A 21,815-nucleotide genomic window follows, 5' to 3' on the forward strand; every position below is an offset into this window, starting at 1 on the left:
GTTGCACGGACACAACCACCCGCTTTTGCACGGACAGTATTTCGCGGCAGCAAATCCTAAATACTGAATGTGTACAGGAGGGTACGTGAGGCGGCTGGCTGCTGGGCCGAGCCGCCCGGGGGATGAGGCGCACCCGCGGGCCCGGCGCGGAGCCGCCACAGCTCCGAGCCCAGCCCGGGGGATGAGCGGCTCCCGCGGGCACAGCGTGGAGCTGCCACAGCTCCGAGCCCAGCCCGGGGGATGAGGCCCAGCCCGGGGGATGAGGCCCAGCCCGGGGGACGAGGCCCAGCCCGGGGGATGAGGCGCTCCGCGGGCACGGCGCGGAGCCGCCACAGCTCCGAGCCCAGCCCGGGGGATGAGGCGCTCCGCGGGCACGGCGCGGAGCCACCACAGCTCCGAGCCCGCCGCCAGCACCGCCCCTCCGAACACGCTGCCTCCGGCATTAGAATTCAGCACACAGCGCCCTGCCCTAACAACGGGGCTGGCCTTACAAAGGAGACACAGACACGCTCCCAAAGTGCCCTTTTTCCCCAGACACAAGTGGAGAACCCCCCGAAGGCAAGTGATTAGGAAATAATTGTTCCTTTGGTAGCAAGCTACCGTGGGTAAATATTAAATTATGATGTGCGAAAAATGAAAGAAATGAGTTGCTGTGCATTGGTGAGGAAAGGAAGGAAGGGGAATACAAGAGTCTGGGTGTTGTGTTGATATTACTGACAAATCTGAGAAATAAATTACATCTTAATCAAATAATAATGATGTTGGGAATCTACAGTAGTAATTAGACCAATGTACAGAGGGCTCTGACTAAGAAGCATCACACAATGAAGGCACTACTTAGGCCGTTCCTGTATATTAATTCTGCAATGGTACACACTACATTAACTAGTACTCCCTTACTAAACTAAGTTACAGATGTCAACAATGACTACTGGCATCTTTTCGTGCCTCAAAACACTATTAGAGATTTGGAGAAGTGATGCTAGCACTGCAAGAGCCACGAAGGAGTCATGTATTTAAGAACAAAATCTTCCCTGCACTTTATGCTATGACACCAAGTGCCTAAATGGATTTTATGCTTAGATACCAAACCCACAAATGACAGATTATTGGGTTTGATTTCCTTTTTCACAGTTTTAAAGAAAGAATTAAGATATACCAACTATCAAGTGGGATATAAAGATGTGTAATAATCATCTTATTACAACTAGCTGAGCTTCTTTGTAGATTAATTTTCCCCCCTTGTGAACAATGAAATTCCTGAGAAGAGGATTTGTTGCAAAAAAATGTCAATGCAGAAAAACAACATTTTTCCCTGTCTACTGCCATTTATGTTACTTAATATATTTGAAGAGCCATGCTGCTCAGAAAAAAGGTATTAACATCTACAGAGAAGTTGTTTACTTTTGAACTGAAATGTTATTAAATATTCCACAGTCCAGTAACACTGATGATGATTTAATAATGTTTATATTATTATAATATATAAAATATAAAAATAAATACTATTTTAATAATTATTTATACTGTGGCAGGCTAGAAACAGATCATTACATCCATCACTTCCTGTAACTACAAAACTCCCTTCTGAAGTGAGTTAAAGGCTTGCTGAGTAAAGACTGGAGGACTCAGACATGCCAGATTTCTATGCAGTGAAGTGTCATTTGGGGCAATAATTTTTCCATTCAAATATCATCATTTTAAATAGGGTATTTCCTGAAATTTCTTGGGTAACCTCTTACACCAACTACATACTACACATACAAAAATGTGTCAATTCCTTCTTTCCTCTGAGCTTCGTTTGCCTGTACTTTCAGATTACATACATTATTATTTCTCATTGTAACATTCAGATATTTGTAGATGCCACACACTTTCTGAGCTAGCAATTCTACTAAGTTATAAATTTCTGTTCTTACTTAGCAGAAAAAAAAATAAAATTGAGGGGTCCAGATGAGGGCCACAGAGGTGGATCAGAGGGCTGGAGCACCTCTCCTATGGAGACAGGCTGAGAGTTGGGGCTGTTCACTCTGGAGAGACAGCTCCAGGGAGATCCTACAACACCTTCCAGCACCCAAAGGTGGCTGCAAGAGAGCTGGAGAGGGACTTTTTACAAGGGCACGTAGTGACAGAAGTAGGGAGAATGGCTTTAAAAGGAAAGACTTATAGTTAAATAGATATTTCATGTTTAGATTAGCCATTAGGAAGAAATTTGTCACTGTGAGGGTGGTGAGGCACTGGAACAGGTTGCCCAGAGAAGCTGTGGATGCCCCATCCCTGTAAGTGTTCAAGAGCAGGCTGGATGTGGCTCCAAGAAACATGGCCTAGAAGAAGGTGTGGAACTAGGTAATCTTTAGAAATCCTCTCCAGTACAAATACTCTTATGTTCTCTGAATACTTTTAATTATATCATTTCTTGCTATTGCTTACTCTAAATTTGCAACTGTATAAATTCAATCTTGCAAATTCTTTTTTCCCCCAGTTAAGCTTCCTGTTTGGATGCTCTTTGCAAGTTGAGGTCTGAGTTCCAGACTCCCAAACTCCTGGTTGTTTAAGTAGCTGTTCTGGAATGAAATTAGATTCTTTACAGGATGACATTTAGAACTTGCAATAGAAAGTTTTTTTCCTATTAGCCTGATTTATATGGCTTCCAGTGAATAAATAAATTTTTACACAAAATCAAGGAAACTAGTAATGTGAATATTTATGAAGAAGAAATGTGAGCTATTTTCCCTTCTGTCATAACACTGATGGAAGATTATATAAAAGAATCAGTATACATTCAGCAAATTTATGTAGCAAGTAGGGATTACATACTTGAAGGTTTTTAAATGTGCTGTATTTTAATAAATTAATTTTAATATTCCATAGTTTCTGCAAGCCATAATTTAAACACCTTAAAATATCTCATAAGGAAAAACTCATTTTCCAGACAAAATTAGATTTCTTTGTAATTCTGTAAGCAGCATTTGAAGTCCTCATATTTACATAAGTATTTTCCCCTAAATTTAAATACTCAAGTTAATTATAGCCAGCATTTATTTTTACTGTCCATGCCTCAGTTTGAGTAGTATTCTTGCCATGAAATGAATAAATATTGATGAGAAAACTAATCTTTTTCGTGAAGATTAGAAGTAATTAAAGATAGTCCTCTCAAGGCGTTTGTGTCATGGCTGATTGTGAGCTTTAACTAAAGCTGTTCCCACAATTGGGATATCTGTAGAATGCCTTCCCTCTCTGGTTTCCTCTAGCTATTTACATGTAAACTAACACTGTCACCTTTCCACTGCCCGTAACATTTGCAAAGACATACATTTTAACAATATGTACAGGAGCTCAACAATGTTTCAAATATCTGTTCCTATGATGTTTCCCTTAAATTTGACAGTCACTTAAAAATATTGGGATGAAACAGGAACAGACAAAGAATGACCACATTCACCTCCTTTTCTTGGCTCCAGGTTTGGAAACTTGATTTTAAAAATTTTTGAGTTGGTTTTGTGCTACATCAAATAATTATTATTTAAAGCTACCAGCTTGAATAACTGAAGGCACAAACATGAAAGAAGAACATTTTGAAATTCACACATCCTTGTACTTTATGATTTGGACTTGGAAATACAAAATCCATACAAATGAAAACTACAGTCGGCAAACTGGAGATGCCATCTCAGTTTCAAGCAGAGAGAAACTAGTCCCATGTGGAAGCTGTTCAAGGGAACTTCACTGGCTCAGAAGAGAGTGTTCAGTTGTGCATTCACCTTACATCAAAACTTAGACAGTAAAGGTCCACCTTCATGGCTTATGGCATCAGCAGGATTAAGGCACTATGAGCAAAGAACCTGCAGGTATATATTTATCAAGGAAAAGAAGGAATTCTCAGTCTGCAGGGAAAACATCCTCAGGCCCATTGCATGTGACAACATAGCAGCTTCTATCATAAGGGAAACACTGACTTTACACAGGTCTCTGTTGGCTCCTCCAAGGGAGTCAAGGGACCACACACAGGAAAAGAAGGTTTATTCTTGATACAATACAGCAAAAAGATTAGCCCATCCAGCTATGAGGAAGGGCAGATCTAGTAAGGGAGTTAATAAAGTTGGTTCTTTCTCTCTTAACAAATATTTAGCAGAGAGTAGATAGTGAAAGAATGGGGATGTAAAAGTGAGATTATCTTTAGCTGTCTCTACAGGGAGCTCTGAAAAGATAGCTTGGAATTGTTAGACTTTGAACTAGTACATATAATTGTCAAGTAATAAAGATGCCTCAAAGGTAGATAATGTAAGAACTCAATAATTTCAGTAATTCCTTTTGCAATTAAGATATGCTAACTGTAGAAATTCAGAGAATTTAGGACACAGTATTAGACCAGAACTGTATAAAATGCGACTTATCAAATACTGGTGCTGTCATCAAAATACTGGTTTCAAGCATAGGAAAAGATAGGCAATGGATGTGTCTGTGAAGACACCAACATAGTCGTTTCAGCTTCCAGCTGCTCTGAGGACAGCAGCTGGAAATCATCACAGCCAGCTCAATGCTGGAGTTTCCACAGAACACCCAGGAATCACAAGTGCCTAAAAAGAGCTATCCATTTCATTCACTTTTTTCTCTTTTTTTAACCAAGGGTATATGGAACAAACAGGAAATCAAAAAGGCCTCCATGGGCTTCAGGTTAACCCTGTCTACCCTTTTTGAAGCACAGCACCAAAGATAGGACAATTCTTGCCTCCTGAACAACAGCCTGATGTTTGAAGAACTCACTCAAGAAATGGAAAGACTGATTAAAGGCTGGACACAAGATTAAGAGGAATCAATTCATGCATCCCTTACTGCAGTAATCAAAAGCATTAAGCCACAGAACACTTTTGTGTAAAGGCATTTGAAACCAAGCAAACAAACAAGGAAGTCAAATCTTATCCAGAAGCTGAGATATTAGCTGCAAGTGGCAGAACTCAGTTCCTGGATATTAATCCCAGCAAATAATTATGCACTTAAAACATATATATATATATATATATATATATATATATATATATATATATATAGTCATTAGATAAAACCAGTTTCAGAATTATTGAATATTAGACATGTGTCCTTACAGTTGAATGTTCTGGTCATCACTTGAAAGGAACTTTTCCATTTTTCCTCTGTTACTTAACTCTTTCTCCCCTAGAAAGGGGAAGACACGTTTCAATCACCTATCTTGAGTGCTGTACCCATATTTTTCAGTGCTCTAATACAGCACAACCAACCAAATGTTTTCAGTCAGAGATAGTAATGACCACTATCAGATGAGATAAAATTGGTCACACATCTGATTCCCAAGCCCATCTTTTCAAGCTTCTCCTGGGAATAATAGAGAATTCAGGAGGCTACCCACATACCTAGACAAATTAAGCACCTCTAAGAATGTGTGGGTACTTAAGTTAAATGTCTCAATTAGGCAAGGAGGAGCTTAATATATTTATAAACATAGCATTAAGCAGTCTTGGAAAACAAACAGATTTTACTGTCTGTGATGTATATATTTTGGGTAGGATATATCATGCTTAAATCACAAATCTAATCCTATGTAATGCAAAAGACAATACTGTACAATCCTCTTTATTAACTAAACTAATCAAGCTCCACCTTAAATCTAGTTACAAACTTGATCCTAACATTAAAGGAAGTACAATTCACTCCTTTGATGACAAGAGACAATACACCAATTCCATTCTAGATTAATAATTAATATTAATTTTAAAAATCCTGTCTCTCCAACTGTACTTTTATACCTTATTATCCTTCCCGTTTTACATAACTAAAACTTATTATAACTGAATTTAAATTAATTAAAACTCAGTATGTTTCTCTGAGGGAAGACAAGTTGTGTAGTCAAGGAAGTTCAGAATACTTTGATTAACATGTGAACTTTGTTTCAAGTCAGGAGGTGTTCTTCAGATATTGATTCAGGTTATTTTATTAACTTACAGATGAGACCACTGTCCAGGAGTCTGGAATTAGTACATTGAAACACCAGCCAGGAACCCACACAATTTGAAGACATCCCAGAAAAAGAATGGACGTGGAATCTCACATGGAATTCAGCATAAGGATGGGCTGTTATATGGCACAGAATACCTGAGTCAGTGCATGGGAAGAGAATGTAGGCTTGGAGGTGTTCAAAAGACATGTACATGTGGCACTTGAGGACATGGTTTAGTGATGCCTTGGCAGTATAAGGCTATTGACTGGACTCCATGATCTTAAAGGTATTTTGAATTGAAATGATTCTAAGATTCATACAAAAATTCATAGAAATACTCATCCAACAAATTGAGACAGTCTTATTCTAAGTAAAACTAGCAAAATCAATTAATAAAATAATATTTCTATGTAGTAAAATCCAAAATATTTGTATACCACTAAAATTCTTAGCAACAAATTTGAAATAAAAAAGCAAAATTTCTATTTTTCCCAATAAATGTTATAATTAAAAATTTTAAATAAAATCCTTGCCTTACCCTATATAGTACAATGACAGATGCAATCAAATAATAACAGTCTGTTTGGTTACTCTTGGTTATTCTGCAAGATCTTCAATCAAAACCATTATCAAAAGACCAGAAAGTAGGAAAGACACAAGCTTGCTCAAAAATATACTACCTTTAATTAATTCTGAAATAAATTAATGCTTCTGAATGCAACAAGTAAAAGCTAAAGCAGCCATTTATATTACTTGTAGATCAGTGCTACAAGAGACATGGCTGTGCACGTAATAGAGTAGATAATGAGTCCCTACTAATAGTCTGGAGATGCTCTGCATCAGTAAGCAGGAGAGAATACCACACTGGTGAGAAACTGATGCTGATGTTTATTCACTAAGAGAAGACAGTTTTATATTTATACATAGATCCAATGAAAGGTTCCAAAGACAAGATTTTAAAAACAAAACCAAACTTGAATTGACATAATACAATTTCTGCACATTTCTGAAAAAAACACAGCAAATTTATCTGTTTTTATACCCATAACCTCAGTTTTGTAGCCTTTCCAAGGAGCTAGATTCTCCTGTGGTGAAAAATACTACCAGAACTCCCTGCTGAACCCGGACTGAAAAGGCTAACAAAATTACCAGCGTTGATAATTTATATTTAACTCACATGGCAACTCCTACATGCTGGGAGTTCTATAAGAACTCAGATGATTATTGCCATGTACATGTTTAGATGAACCCAGATTGATCTTGCATGGCAACTCCTACGTGCTTGAAGTTATTCTATGAGTATTCAGATGATCATTCCAATGTACATGAGCCGGGGGAGGGAGCAGCACAGTAATCTGAGTATTAGAGCAACAAGAAAGGAGGTTCCAAAATTTAAATCTTGATCATACACTAAACCTACTTTCCTCTAAAGAACTAATCCGAAAGAAACTAACCAAAAAACACCCAAAAATAACAAAAAAAAAGAAAAAAAAAAAAAAAACAAAAAACAAAAAACAAAAAAATGAAAACAAAAAAATAAAACAACTAACCAAACAAAACGAAAAACAACAGAAAGAAGACAACTCCTCTCTTTTACAATTTAAGCTACATCACAAGTGTAAAGCATCTTCTTCCAATACCCAGTTTATATCAGGTATCACCACTGGATAATATTTTGCTAATATAAAAGAAAAGGAAGAAAAAAGTAACGAATAGTGACCTTGTACAAGACTTTACATTTATACCATTAAATTATCATTGTATAAATATTTGGACAACCTTGTCCATAAATAAAAAGGATTAAAGTAATTGTCCAGCCCTTGTAGTCATTCCTAATGAAGGCTGCAAGTTTACCTAGCCACAATTATTCCCCACTACTGATATCACTCAAAAATATTACTGCTTACTGAAGAAAGAGTAGCATCTTGTCACCTAATTAAACAAAATAACAAAATGATTATGCAACACTCTGAGCAAAACTATTGAGGATGAGGAGATGGAGATTCTTGTTCCTTGTAGACCTAGTCAATGTAACAACAGTAACAGTTAAACTGATAAAAAAGCTTTAGGAACAGGCTTTTCTCACTACAAAAGTAAATAATTTCACTGTGAAGGTGCTTTGCTGAGAATGTTTAATTTAAATAGTTTTCAATCATCACAGTGTTTTTTTAGAAATTGAATGAGCAGAAAAAAAGTTCCCACACTTCTCAGAAGTCTGCTTGAAACCAATATATTTTGTCTTCAGTTTCTTCACTGCTACTTCCAACTTTCTTGAAGATCAGCTGTTTTTCTAAAAATAACTGCAGACAAGAACACCAATTCTAAAAAAAAATCTTTCAGCTTCTGGTCAGGATCACTGAAACAGTACTGAACATGTGATGGTGGGCAGCCCTGGACATCAGGCAACTAAAAAGGGTGTAAAGCCTGCTGAAGTGGCTCCACAGAGTGAGTTCCTCAGCATGAAAGCACTCTTACCCAGAGACTTCACCTCCACTTCAGGAAGCCCTGACATTTCCTTCAAGACAAAGTCACTCCACTCTGTACTTTTGTGCAAAAACCCACAAGGGCTCTGCCAGGACTTCTCAAAGAAAAATCGCCTAGGGACGGCTGGCAGAATTTCTTGCTGGTTTGTGTCACTTTGGAGAGACCACAGCTTGACAGATGAACTCTTCAATCAGCCATGTTCAACAGAGCACATTTTGAATCCCTGTTTGCTTTCCTAACCCCTCCAGACTTTCTGAGGTGAAAAGAGGCAGCAGCAAAGGCAGCTTCTGCTACTGCTGCCTTCAGCCTGCTGCCCTGCAGAGGTCACTCAGCGAGATCTGTCTCTGTGTTGAACACATCCAGATGCTCAGGAGACTGAAGACTGCAAGAACCACAATGTGCAAACCATGAGTGCTCCTGTGAGAGCTTTAAAAGACTCGAAGAACCACAGACTCCAGAGTAAAAGTGAGGGAAAGTTTCAAGTCATCTACAGTCCATTCTTCTACTACAAGGGAGGATCAATTATGTTCAAGTTATTCCTGGCAAATGCTCAGCTAGCTCATCCTTAGAAACATCCATAGGTGTCTTAAAAAGTTTGGCAAGCTTTCCCAAAGAAAGTTGTTGCAACATCTCACTAAAACTACAGGACATCTGCATACTTGAGAATGAGTATATTTCATTATACCTTTGAATAAATACTATTGCCACAAATTAAAAAACACAGGAGAAAAGATGGAGGTGTGGTGAGGGAGCAGGAGAGAGTTATCACAACAAAAATAGCTCATCCAGGGAAACAATCTAACCCCCAAAAAAATGTGCCTGACTCAAAGCTTCAATCACACAAGCTCTGGCAAATTTAGCTTAAGCTGTCAGTGTCTGCTGATGTACTGAGCTGACAATAAATGTCTACTACCTGTGAGGCAAATTCCAATTGTTACAAATATTGTACAGACAGAAATTAAATTATTAACTGGTAATGCTACTGGACTTTTCACTTAAGTTTTCCTATTGAAAATAGAAAGTTAACATTATATTCAGTATTCAACAAGTATTAAATTATCATCTTTGGCTTGGTGCCTACCATGTGTGAAAGAAAGCCTGATACTTCTTTTAGTATTAAAAGACACTCTTTAGAGATGCTGTACAAATTAAGCATGAAGCTACTGCTTGCTCCTCTGTACTACAGATTTCCTCATTTCTTAATGGAACTATGTATAAAATAAGATAATTAGAAAGTGACAATACAAAAATATAAAGGAAAGGGAAGGACTTTATCCTAGAGCTCTGAAGAGGAGGCTGAATTTCAAACAAAGAACTTAGTGGGTGGGGGAGGGAACACAGAGAGTACTTATGTTATTCACATTATTTAAGCTACAAGCTTCCTGGAGCTTGTTCACTGAAACGAGGATGGTTAATCTTAAGTATTCCATAAATTCCACAGATCAGCTGAAAAGTCTTCTGAGGCATGGATTAAAGAACTTTCACAAGGCATCCCTAGATCATGCCTGGGCTAACTGCTTCAAAAGACCATGCTCTAAGTCTGCATAGGTAGAGACCACACTACAAATCCCTCCAGGATAATTCTAAAGTGTTCAGGGTGTTAAAATTGGATAAAATTAATCCAAAGAAGGCCAAATTATTTGAGCTTCTAGTAGAACACACAGAACAAAGGGTAAAGAAGCAATGTTGAAAATTGTGAAGGTTCTCTTTTTGTGCTTATTATTATTTTTACTGCAGTATCATGTTGAGATGCTATTTAGTGCTAGATGGGGAATTACACAACTCCTGCCCTGAAAATCTCATTTAGTTTTAGAGGTCAATCTCAAATAACTGTGGAATCCTGACCTACTGGCACTGGACTCACTTAATACTGGAGATCAGAAGGAGGAGATGTTTCTTATGCATTTGGTTGGTTTTTCAGGTTTTTTCCTAATTAAGGTAAAATGCCATTTCCTTTTTTTGAACCAAAAAATTATTTTCCCATTATAATGTCAGGGAATACATTTCAAACAAAAATGTTCTGTCAAGTATATTATTCTAATGTTACTATTCTGGCTGATCTGTTCAGCTATTTGTTCCATTTTACTATTCTGGGCTTTCAACAGAAGAGCTGGAAAAAGTACACATTTGCATATTTCTACATTACCAGTGTTTCTACATTAACAGCATGTACTATACAGCTCATAGTTCCAGTGCATAGCACTGAAGACATATAATTTTGTACTTTTCCTTGCCATTTTTTTCTTTTCTTTCATTTTATATACAATTACATTTTAAAATGTGTTTTAAATGCTTAATTTTATCAAATTATTAATGCCTATGTTTCAATATTTATGGATGCATGAATAATTTAGAATACATTATTTATACTTTCAGCATTAGAACAGGAATTGAAAATTCAACGGACCATTTTACATCAATTTTTTGTCCTAAATAAAAACATTAATATACCAGGCACATTGGAAACTCTGTGGAAGGAAGCCTGGGAACAAAAAAATATACAGTGATAATAGAATTGTGTAAGAGCGTTTGAAATCAAATCTATGTAACTAGCATTTCAATGACTAGCAAACAAGCTGAATTGAAATAACAGACAGGAATAAAAGGTTTTGCTGCATATTGCTACCTGCCAACCATGATAGTGACACCAATTATAACAGAACCATCACTTGCTAACAGACCTCTGAGATGTAGCAACTGTAGAGCATTCAGTTGCATTAAACAATTATGTAGATGGAAAAAAACCAAAACAAATATGACATTTTTTAGGTCTCTCAGAATAGAGGTTGTTTCATGGTTAGCATGGCAAAACAAGCAACCATTGGCACGTGACCTCACAAGTGCTGATTATATATGGACAACCACTGCCCTGGTCCTGCTGGCCACACTATTTCTGACACAGGCCAGAGTGGTCATCTTAGCACAGCAGGCTCCTGTTCAGCCCCTGCTGAGCAGCACCCCTAGGTCTTCTTCCACTGGGCAGCTTTCCAGCCACTCTGCCCCTGCCTGAAGTGCTGTGACCCAAGGGCAGGAGTGAGCACTTCACCTTGTGGGACCCTGTACAATCAGCCTCAGCCTCTACATCCAGCTTGTCCAGATCCTGCTGCAGAGCCTTCCTGCCCTCCAGCAGATGAACACTCGTGCCCCAGTTGGTGTCATCTGCAAACTGACTCAAGAGAGCCTTGTCCAGACCTTCAATATAGAACTTACACTCATGCACAAGGGTGATCCGGCTCATGCAGCCTACTCACCTTTCAAAAAAGGCTGTAAACAAAATTCCTCACTAAAGTTTTTTCAGCAAAGCAAGCACTGAGACGTGAAAGCAAAGGCTGGGGAAAAATAACCGATTAAAATAGAGGAATCAGAAGATCAGAGTCCACACTCAGCTCTCACAACGGAGGGAAGTCACTTGCCCAGGGGGCTGTACTGGGAATTGTCCTGTTTAACATATTCCTAAGTAAACATGGCAAGGAGAAAGGGGTGGCAGCTCTTCAGCGAGGTGAGAAAATCTACTGATAGTACATACCACCAGGTAGTAAAGAGGAGTGCCTTAAAGACCAGCAAAAATGCTTATCAGTCTGAGGGAGCAGGCAATAAAGAAGCTGGTGAAATTCAATTTAGATTAACGTAAAATGATACATGTATGGAAAACTAATCCTGCCTTCATATATAAAACAAGAAGCTCTGAGTAGTAACACTAAGGAGCAGAAGAGATAATTCCATTACAGAACCAGTTTGGTGCTTGGCCATACTAAAAAAGCAGATTAGAAAATTCAAGAAACATTATGCAAATTAGGGAATATTAAGAAAGAGTATCAAACAGAAAAAAAATATTCTATATAATTCTATAAAATTACACTTGTTCCACAGTTTAAATATTGCAAGAAGCTTCTGCCTGCTCCTCTCAATAGAAGGTGGAAAATTTTCCAAGAGGGCAAGAAGGATCTATGGTATGAACTGTCTCCATACCTGGAAAGCTCAAATGCATGTAATGCTTCTGTGTGCAAAAAAAAAAGTGAGTTTGGGAGCTACTATAACAGAGACCTTCAAAATCTTTAGTGGAAAAATCTTACATAAAGATTAGGTATTCATGTTTTCTTCCAAAAAAGTGAACAAATGGATAGCACAAAAAGGTAAGAGGAGAGAGGTTCAAAGCAAACATGGCTGGACTTCAAACAATGATCAGCAGCACCATGGACTTCGTGCAGGGGACACAATGCAAGCTCACATGACAAAGTCAAGGGAAGAACAGACAAGCATCTATGAGAGTTCATGGCAGGTTCCTAAAAAGACTAATTCCCAAGAGTTCAAAAAACCTTCAAGATGAAAATACTCAGAAGCTGAAAGAATATTAACAAGAATCATATGCCTAATCCTATTCTTACTCTTCTCCAAGCATCTGCTGGTGGTGACTGGTGGAGTATGAATACTGAGCAAGATAGATTGGTGCAGAATTCATTTTCTGGTTAGATATTTGGAGGCAATTTTCTTGCCAACAACACAAAATCACATTACAAAGGCTGAAGTAAGGGAGTACAATCATAGCTAATAACTTTGCAATAGCTTAAGTATTTAAAAGACAGGCACTCAAATTGCATTCCACTGTCCTTGAACTCATGCTCAGGTGGAAGCCCCTTCTCTAAAAGTTCAAACCCTTCTTGCAACTTAGTTATTGAACCTATGAAAGCTAGGATTACTCCTACAGTAAATAGTTTATGTATAATCCTTTACTTGAAGTAATATTTTCTCTGAATTTTAGGTATATTCCTGCATTTCTTAGCCAGCAACACACAGCCAGACTTAGGCAAGAAAGCCCATGCTGTCCTGTGATTCTTCTTTAACCAAGTCCCAGTTGATATCTACAGCAGCGCAATAAAACTTAAATGCAAAACTATTTCAGAACCACAAAACTCTGTGTGGTTAAACACTCCTTCCAGTTTCCAACTTAAGCATATTCATGCCCATTCTTATGGATACTTGTTCTTTTGCCAAAACCATAATTTATCTTCAGTAACTCTTCTTCCTTCAGTGTTTACCCTCTGATGTATTTAACATGGGGGGTGTGTCACAACTCCTTCAAACGTCTGTACATCAAATAAATCAAAATCCTATTCCTTAGCTGCATGTGTTACATTTATATAACCAAAAATATATAATTATATATATAATTAAAATATATAATAAATAATAAGATATTGTAATATATTTCTGAATACAAAATTTTACATTAGACCTTTCCACTGTTTTGTAAAATGACATTATTTTATTTCTAGCTATTTCAGCAATACTTAATCTGATACAGAGTAATAGCAAATTTGCCTTTACAAAATTCAGATTCTGTTTTGCTTGGCAATTATTATCTAGATCAGTCAGGGCTTCTCAGATTTTCTCATGCACTCTTCTATGGATAAAGATAAAAATGCTTCTTTTGACATTTGCACTTTCTATTACATTTCACCCTAATCAATTCAGTCTTCAATCTTTCACCGTTTAATGAGGCTTTTCAATTTCTCATCTACAGGTGAGAACACCAACAGCTTCCCACTTTCTGTCTGCTCATTAACACTGGTATCTCCAAGAGACTTACAACAGCAGAGGATAAAATAATACAAAAAAAGAGAGGCACAAATTTTAGCATTAGTATTGCTGGTGTATGTTCAGGTAGGTATTTGACAACAAGTTACAAGAAGAGTTTTGATGGATGATAATGAAGTAATTTTACAGATTAATTAATATCATTAACAGCAATGTGAAAAGCAACACAGTTCTGTATGACTGTGCATGCAAATTACACTTGGAAAGTTTTCTTTATACATGCACTGCACATACTGTAATATACTGTGCACTGAAAACCTTTTAAAAGGTTTTGTTTTTTCTTTGCTTGTGTTTCTTTTTCATTAAAAATACACTCATTAGGAATCAAAGATAGGGCTGCTTTCAGAATGTTTATATGAATTTTTTATAAAACTGAAAAATGGAATATTTTATTCACTACGTACAGAACTATCAAAAATAACAAATGTGCCTTAAGTATCTCACTGAATTAACTGTACCAGTTTTTAACTGCTCTCATTAAAGTGTATCCAAGGGTCATATACAAAATAAAAAGCCCTTCACTAAAGGACATAGCACAAGAAAATAGCTGGCCAGTTCTAGAGATCAAACTCACAGGCTGCAGCAGGTACCTTAATTGTATAGATACTGTATGTACAGCTTTAGGCATAGAAAAACAGTATTCACAACACTCAGTATCCTGAGAAGAGGAAATACCTTAAACTAGAAGAAAGAAAAATGTGTTTCTGAAATTGCTCCTCTTATCTTTTTGGATACCCAAGCTACACTAGAAGTAAGCACCTCAAATTATGTTAAACATTTTCAACATGTAGTTTTTTCAGGCACATTGCCTGTGTTCAGACAATTGGATTAATTGATGCTATTGCCCATATCTCACATAACATCTGAGCACTGATGCACTATCAGCAAACAAAGATTCACTAATCAGAAATCCCCATCTGCTCAGATCCATCCTTCCAGGAGATCCTCCTTTCTAGGAGATTGCCTTAAGCACCTGGATAATAGAATTGTGTTTGATATTTGTCAAAGAAAAAAGAGCTGTGGTTTGGGCTTAACACCCTGCTGTCTCCTTGCATCAGATATGCTCACTTAATTCCTCCTGGTTTATATTCCTGGAAGAGTGAAGGAGCACAAGTGTCCAGCCATGATTTCTAAACGGACTTTGCTGGAAGCTGGACACCTGAGCACCATGGTGGCTCTATCTCCACGCCTGGAACTGGCACAGATTTCACAGATGATGGAAGTTTTTACTAGAAACTTTTAGACACTAGCTGCAGCTAATTAGATTTTTCATTTGTTCAGATCACTCTCTTGACTTCGGAAATCTGACTCCCATGCAAAGTCAAAGCTGGGAAGGTGTTTCTGAGTAGAATAACTGTGTACAATACATGCCTTCCCTGTTCTTACTCTTACCCAGCTACACAGACAGAGTATGAGATTTTTTTTTCCTCCATTTTGGCGTGGCTCTGCACAGCTCTTAAGCAGCACTTCACATATCTATTTTTCTGGGAAATTTGCCCTTTGGTTCTCTTAATTTTATTAAGTTGGATATTTTACATGTATTTTTCCTAACATTAGTGATTTTTTTCCCCTTAACATTAATGTTACTCTGCATTAACAACTGGAAAATTAATGCATGGTGTGGAAAGTTATGTTCTAGTCCAGAAAACATTTCCAGTATAAAACATAAATCTATCACCTCAAAAACTGTCATTTGTAATGATAACTAATTTTATGTTTAATGCAGTGATGACAGGAAATGTCAATAATAATTTCTTTAACACCATACTTTCTTAAATACTTCTTAAACAAATGATGAACAAAAAGATCATATATACACATGCTCAATCAGTCTCTAAAATGTTAAAGTTCCATTTGTTTTTAATACACTTACTCTAATCTCCACTGCCCTAGTGGATTATCCCACAGCAAAGCACATCTCAACAAAATCATATGCTTTCAAGACTTCTGACAATTTCTGTGCCTCTGACTTCTACCTTAAGTCAGGGTTATATATACACTGCATGTAGAATTGTATATAAAGAGATTTCTACTACCTCTTTCTCCTCACAAAGAGAAACATATGGAGCTTACTATCACAGGCAAAAGCAACTTTTCACCATAAATGAATTTTTAAAGCCTATGAAAACAAAACAATGCAGGATAATAAAAGCTGTACTGTTACAACTATAGGGCATTCTCCAGTTCTACAACACAGAAAATACACACAGAAATGCAAGTGTACACACACAGACACATACACACAAGAAAAACCAGCTGCAAGACAGATTGCATGTCACAACACAGGGAGATGCTTGTGAATTGAAACCATTAATACACAAGACAGGTTTGAGAATCTTGTGGTCAGCTTTCTGCCACTCACACTTTTCCAGAATTTTAGAGCTTTGTCTGTACTTGAATTATAAAAAAACCCCAAAAACACAAACCAAACAAGACCACACACCCAAAACAAGCAACCCTAAACTATTATTCACTTTACTTCCCAAAGTTCAATTCTGTCAGTGTTTAGGTTTTTTTACAGGTGAGTGCCAACACACTTTGCTGGTAGGAAGTAAAAACAGCTTCAATTATTCACTTTTATCACTCCATCTATTAACTCCTTTTCTCAGTGGCAGTACTAGATTTGAAACAAAAACCCAAACAAAGCACCAACCAAGTGTAGATCAAGATACGGAGAAAATATTTTTGATTTGGGACTTGTGCAGGCATACCCTGTGAAAATAAATCTGTCTTAATCCTCTTGCCTGAAAAAATCTGAAAGCCCTTTCCAAGCACTTTAAAAATGCAGCCTCTTTAAAAACTTTGGACTGCATTAGCAGTGAAAGCAGCACTGTGCAATGAACATTTCAACCAATCTGTCTTCAGTATTCTCTGTATATTTACAAGATTCATCAAAAAGAAATAGAAGTTTGCATCTGACAAGCTGTTTCAACAGACAAAGTTAACTTCTGTCTAGGAAGCTGCTCCTTCCACAAACATGCTGGGAGCTTTCTGCAAAGCAACTTTCCAAATAATTCTGGCAAAGAAACACCAGCTGACTCTGAGGAGGAAAGACAATGGGAATTATGAAGATGATCTCTCCTAGAAGCAAGATCCAAGGGACACAGTTTGCCAAAGAACTTTGTTGTTCTTAAGGCCAGAACTTATTTTAAGGCTACAGAAGCGGTATTTGGTCATATGTTTGAACAACTGAGAACACAGAATGATCTCATACCTAACACAAGCAGTATCATCTTTATTACAATAAGATATTTTAAATTAGAATAATTTATCTTTATTTGAGACAAGCTCAGAATTTTTAATCAAACCATTCCAACAATCCTGGGCAACATATGTATTTGGAAAGAGTTTTGCAGAAATTCTGGACTCAATCACATACTTCTCACTATCAACTAATCATAGAATTATTATGGTATTATATAAATACATATATAATATAATATATTATATATATCAAGACCAGAATACATAGTGAACTAGCAATGATAATGATTTTTTTCCAACACAAACAATGTATCTCTCTCTTGATTTTTCATGGCACTCTTCAACTTGACTCCAGTGGAAGAAATACTTTCAAGAACAGGGACTCACTATTAATGGTACATGTACTTTACAGCACATTCCTGAGTACAGTCCTTAAGCTGCACTTAACCAAACACAGAGCTGAAGTTTTAGATTGTGGTTTCCATTGCCAGTGCTCTACTTAACAACAAAAAGCCCAACCAACACTACAACAAAACAGCTCAGGAATCTATCTTAAAATGTGGATCCTGAGAACTGACACAGAAAGATCACCTACCTTAATTAGCTGACTATAGACAGATGCACCAATAGAAAAAGTTCACAATTATAAAAGGCCATTTCACCCTTTCCTTGGGTGATGTTACCGAGATAAAAAATTATTACAAGCCAAGTCTAAAGAACTGAGTTGCAGTTACATAACCTTAAAGGCAAATAGATTAGTATTTGTGAAGCAAAAAGCCCTACCATTTTGAAGCCTTCTTGAAATGAATAGACTTTAGAAAAGTAGTGTTTCCTTTCCTCTTAAAGCTGTTCCCATCAACAGAAGGCAACAGCATCAGTCACACTCCACTTACTCTCTTCTGTTGCTGATACTTGTCTAAAATTTTTCTAATACAGTAGTGTTTACCAGCATAACCTGAAAGGTAGGTCAAGAGACTGCTTTACAACCTAGGTGCCAATTCTGCTCAACAAAATTTTTAAAACAGGCACAGACACCAGAACTGTAGCCATAAATATCCACGGAGTTCTTAGTGTGATTACTGTTATCATGCTAAGCAGCCAGAGTAAAAACAAGTGAAATGGTTACACTGTATTTTTAAAAGCCAAGGAAATACACAAGGGTTTTGTTAAAAAAAAAGTTTAAAATGTCACAGCTAAATTAGCAGATATAAACCAGCTTTATAAATTGTTACTTCAAAGAAAAAATAAGTTGAAATAATAAGTTTGCCATAACATATACTACACAAATAATGAAAGAGAGAAGGCTGTATTTCTTTTTTCAAGTTATTATGTAAAGCACTTACTCAGTATTGCAATACAGTCCCCAAACTGGCTTAGATTGAAGTTATCAGCTCAATTTTATTAATGTAATGCCATGATGAAAATCAGGAGAAAAAAAAATCTATAATGTACATTTTTTTAAGACCCACTCTATGAAATAAGATACATTTACCATGCCACCCAAAAATATAAAATATGCATTCCAGAGAATAAATGCTGAAGTTTGCTTTTGACACCTTTATAGAAAATTTATTACTTTTCTTCCTGCTCTCCTTTTAGCAAAGGAGAGGTGAAAACTTCAGATAGCCAACATAGGTATTATTTAAATATAAAGAAAATTTATGTGATGTGAGATCCCAAATATCAAATGAAAATAAAATGTCATGCCCTATTACAATGTCTGAAAATGAGCCTCTCAATGAGAAATAAGAGCTCATAGAGTCCTATCCTGTGAAAATCCCAATCCTACTAAGTACCTAAAAAAGAATTGTTTTGGAGTTCTGCTCCATCAAAATATTTTGTACTAGTGGGACCAAAAGTCAAATGGATGTAAACATGTTAAAGACAGAAAAAAAATTAAAAAAATCCTGTAATTAATAGTCTATGTTTTGTACACACAAGACATTAATGACAGTGCAATGGGTTTTGTTTTGGTGTTAAAAAATGGGAGTGGGAAGATTGCACCCAGGGATCCTAGGTAGCACTAGTTCTCACTCTAATTTTTACCTTCTACCTGAAGGATGACTAGTCTGCAATTTTGCTGTATTTTATCACAATTATCCCAAGCCTCCATACTTAGGTCCATTGGGGGTTGTTTTTGTTTTTTCATGAACTTTTTGTAGGGGAGGGAGGGAGTGGAGATTGTTTGGTAATTGTATTGGTTATTTGGGGTTTTTTTCCCATTTAGTTTTGTTTGTCTGCTTGGAGTTTTTTTCTTCTCCAAAAAGAGCTTTTTAACATCACTATTTGTTGTGCAGAACCCTTCTTTCCACTATTTTAATTAAGGTCTTTTGCAGAAAAACAGTCACATGCTCTCAAAATATTCAGCTCAGGATCCCCTTTTGATTTTTTCCCCACTAAAATACTTGCATGGGCAGGAGGGTTGGTAGTTGAGAAGGTGCTGAAGGATCATCTGTACTTTATATCTCAGTGAGTCTGTACATTTCAGGGCACAAAACATAACTTTATTAAAGCCCTAGAAGCAAGATCAAACAAAACCATGCTGTCATTTCCACCAGTGGTCCCAGCCACATTGGAGGTACTTATTAAAGGGAACAATGCCATCCTCTTCCTACTATGCATAGCTCTCAGCTGCTCATCTCTTCTTCCAATCTTTGAGCACAGTAAATTGAAAATCAGAACTGAAAGAAAAGCCAAACCAACCCACAAATAAAACATGTTGTAGAGAAAGGCAAAATCTATGTATTTCAAATCATTATCCTTCTTTAAGGAATTTCAATCAACTAAAAATCCAGCCATTCATCTAGAATTAAATAACTCATTCAGGCTGAACAGTATGAATTTTACATCTACTACTCTGTGAGTATAGAAATCAGAAACACAACTATTGCCTTTGGACTAGACAGGAGTTCAGCTTTTTCACAGTGGATTACCTCTCCTTATAAACCTACAACATTGTCAGTACAGGGACACTGTAAAATTCTTGGTTTCTGTATTAGTGGCTATTTAGAAAAAAATTTGGAAAACCCCTAGGATTGCAGGTAAATTATATGTAACTATTCACATTTTGTGTGCTGAAGTATGTACGTCCTACTCTTCCTCTGCCTGCCAATCCTACCATTGCATATAAATGCAACTGAAGTACTTTGTGCAGCACACAACAATAGTTTCCTTGTATGTGTAATTTTGCTCACTTCAGGTCTTCAACTCATTTGCTAATTTTCAAAAGAAGTCAAACAACACTTAGTTTTCTGAGTCCTCCATTACTGTAATTAATGAAGATTAAAGTGAAACCATTTTTACTGGAACATAAACTATTCTTCCAAGCAGGTAAGTTTAGCTTCCTTACGGCCCCAGATGATGCCAAACCAGTACCTCAGTGTTTCACTTAATATTATGAAAAGGGAGAGAATATTTACAATCCATTTAAACAATAGTCTGGGATGATGGTTTTTTCATTTTTCTTTTCATTTTTTAGAGTTATGTAACCCATTATCAGAATGATAACTTTCTGAAACACCTTTGGTGGGGACAGAAAATGGAAAGGAAAAAAGGGTATTATTTGTTGGTGGTGTTTTTTGTTGCTTTGTTTTGGGGGGTCATTTCCTTTTTTATTATTCCAACAACTTCTGTTCATCTGTCTTGAGAACTATAAATGTGATATAAGAAAAAATTATTTAATTATTATTTAATTTCCCTTTGTCCATATCCTTATAACCCATTAATTTGGGTTTGTTAATAATAAATTCACTTAGTATCTCTAGCCTGTTTTGCCCACAACAATATTTGGTGAGTGATCTCTTCCAGTTCTTAAAGTCAGGAATCCTTCATCATATTTTCTCTCCGTTGTCCAGCTGCAGAGGGGAATGAGAGAGAGGCTTTGGTGGCTGCCTAGAATCCAGCCAGAGTCAAGGCATTATATCCATATTTCTTTCTTCATCTTATCTCCTCATGTATTCACTCTCTTTTTTCTTCTACTTTTTTTTTGTTGCTTTTTTTTTTGTTTGCTTGTTTGGTTTTTTGTTGAGTAATTGTTTCTTCTCTGCATTTCAATTCTGTTTTGGCAATTTGGATCTCTGACTCTTCTGTCTTCCAGTCACCAAAAAAGCTACATGTTGCTGGGTGAAGAGAATGCATTATTTCACCCAGGGTGCCAGAGGCACAGAAAAGAGGCTTAGGTCGTAAGAGCTTCTGCAGCCAACATTAGAACTAAGACAAAAAAGTAGAGAGGAAAATATTATCCTTTTTTTGAAAACACCTGTTGCTTTCCCATGGGCAACACCTTCTGTGTATATAGGTTAAGATCTTACCTTTCCAAACCACTGAAATTTTTTCCATGTTCTCTATCTGTTTAAACTAGGCTCAAAACCTTAAGATAAACAAATATTTGGCACAATATAAATTGCCTAAAGTTGCATTTACCAAAGTTATTAATGCATTTATTTTTGTTATATTAAATTATTCTTTATTATCCCTCCTTTGTTTATTGAGATAAAAAGATGAGTAATTCCAAAATACTTTTAATTACTGGGATGGGGAGAATAAGTCTTGACTTTATATA

General features: G+C 36.7%; 1 protein-coding gene and 1 long non-coding RNA gene across 6 annotated transcripts in view; one reads left to right on the forward strand and one right to left on the reverse strand.

The window, feature by feature from the left end:
- Nucleotides 1–21,815, reverse strand: part of WASF1 (WASP family member 1) — an 86,607-nt gene that overhangs the window by 37,782 nt on the left and 27,010 nt on the right. The window lies entirely within an intron of this gene.
- On the forward strand, nucleotides 5,715–20,841 carry LOC135296498 (uncharacterized). The gene is made up of 3 exons (XR_010358592.1): nucleotides 5,715–6,257; nucleotides 13,977–14,116; nucleotides 20,454–20,841. It is a non-coding gene; the product is annotated as an uncharacterized LOC135296498 (long non-coding RNA).

This window comes from Passer domesticus, chromosome 3 (genome assembly GCF_036417665.1).
Source record: "Passer domesticus isolate bPasDom1 chromosome 3, bPasDom1.hap1, whole genome shotgun sequence".
NCBI lineage: Eukaryota > Metazoa > Chordata > Aves > Passeriformes > Passeridae > Passer > Passer domesticus.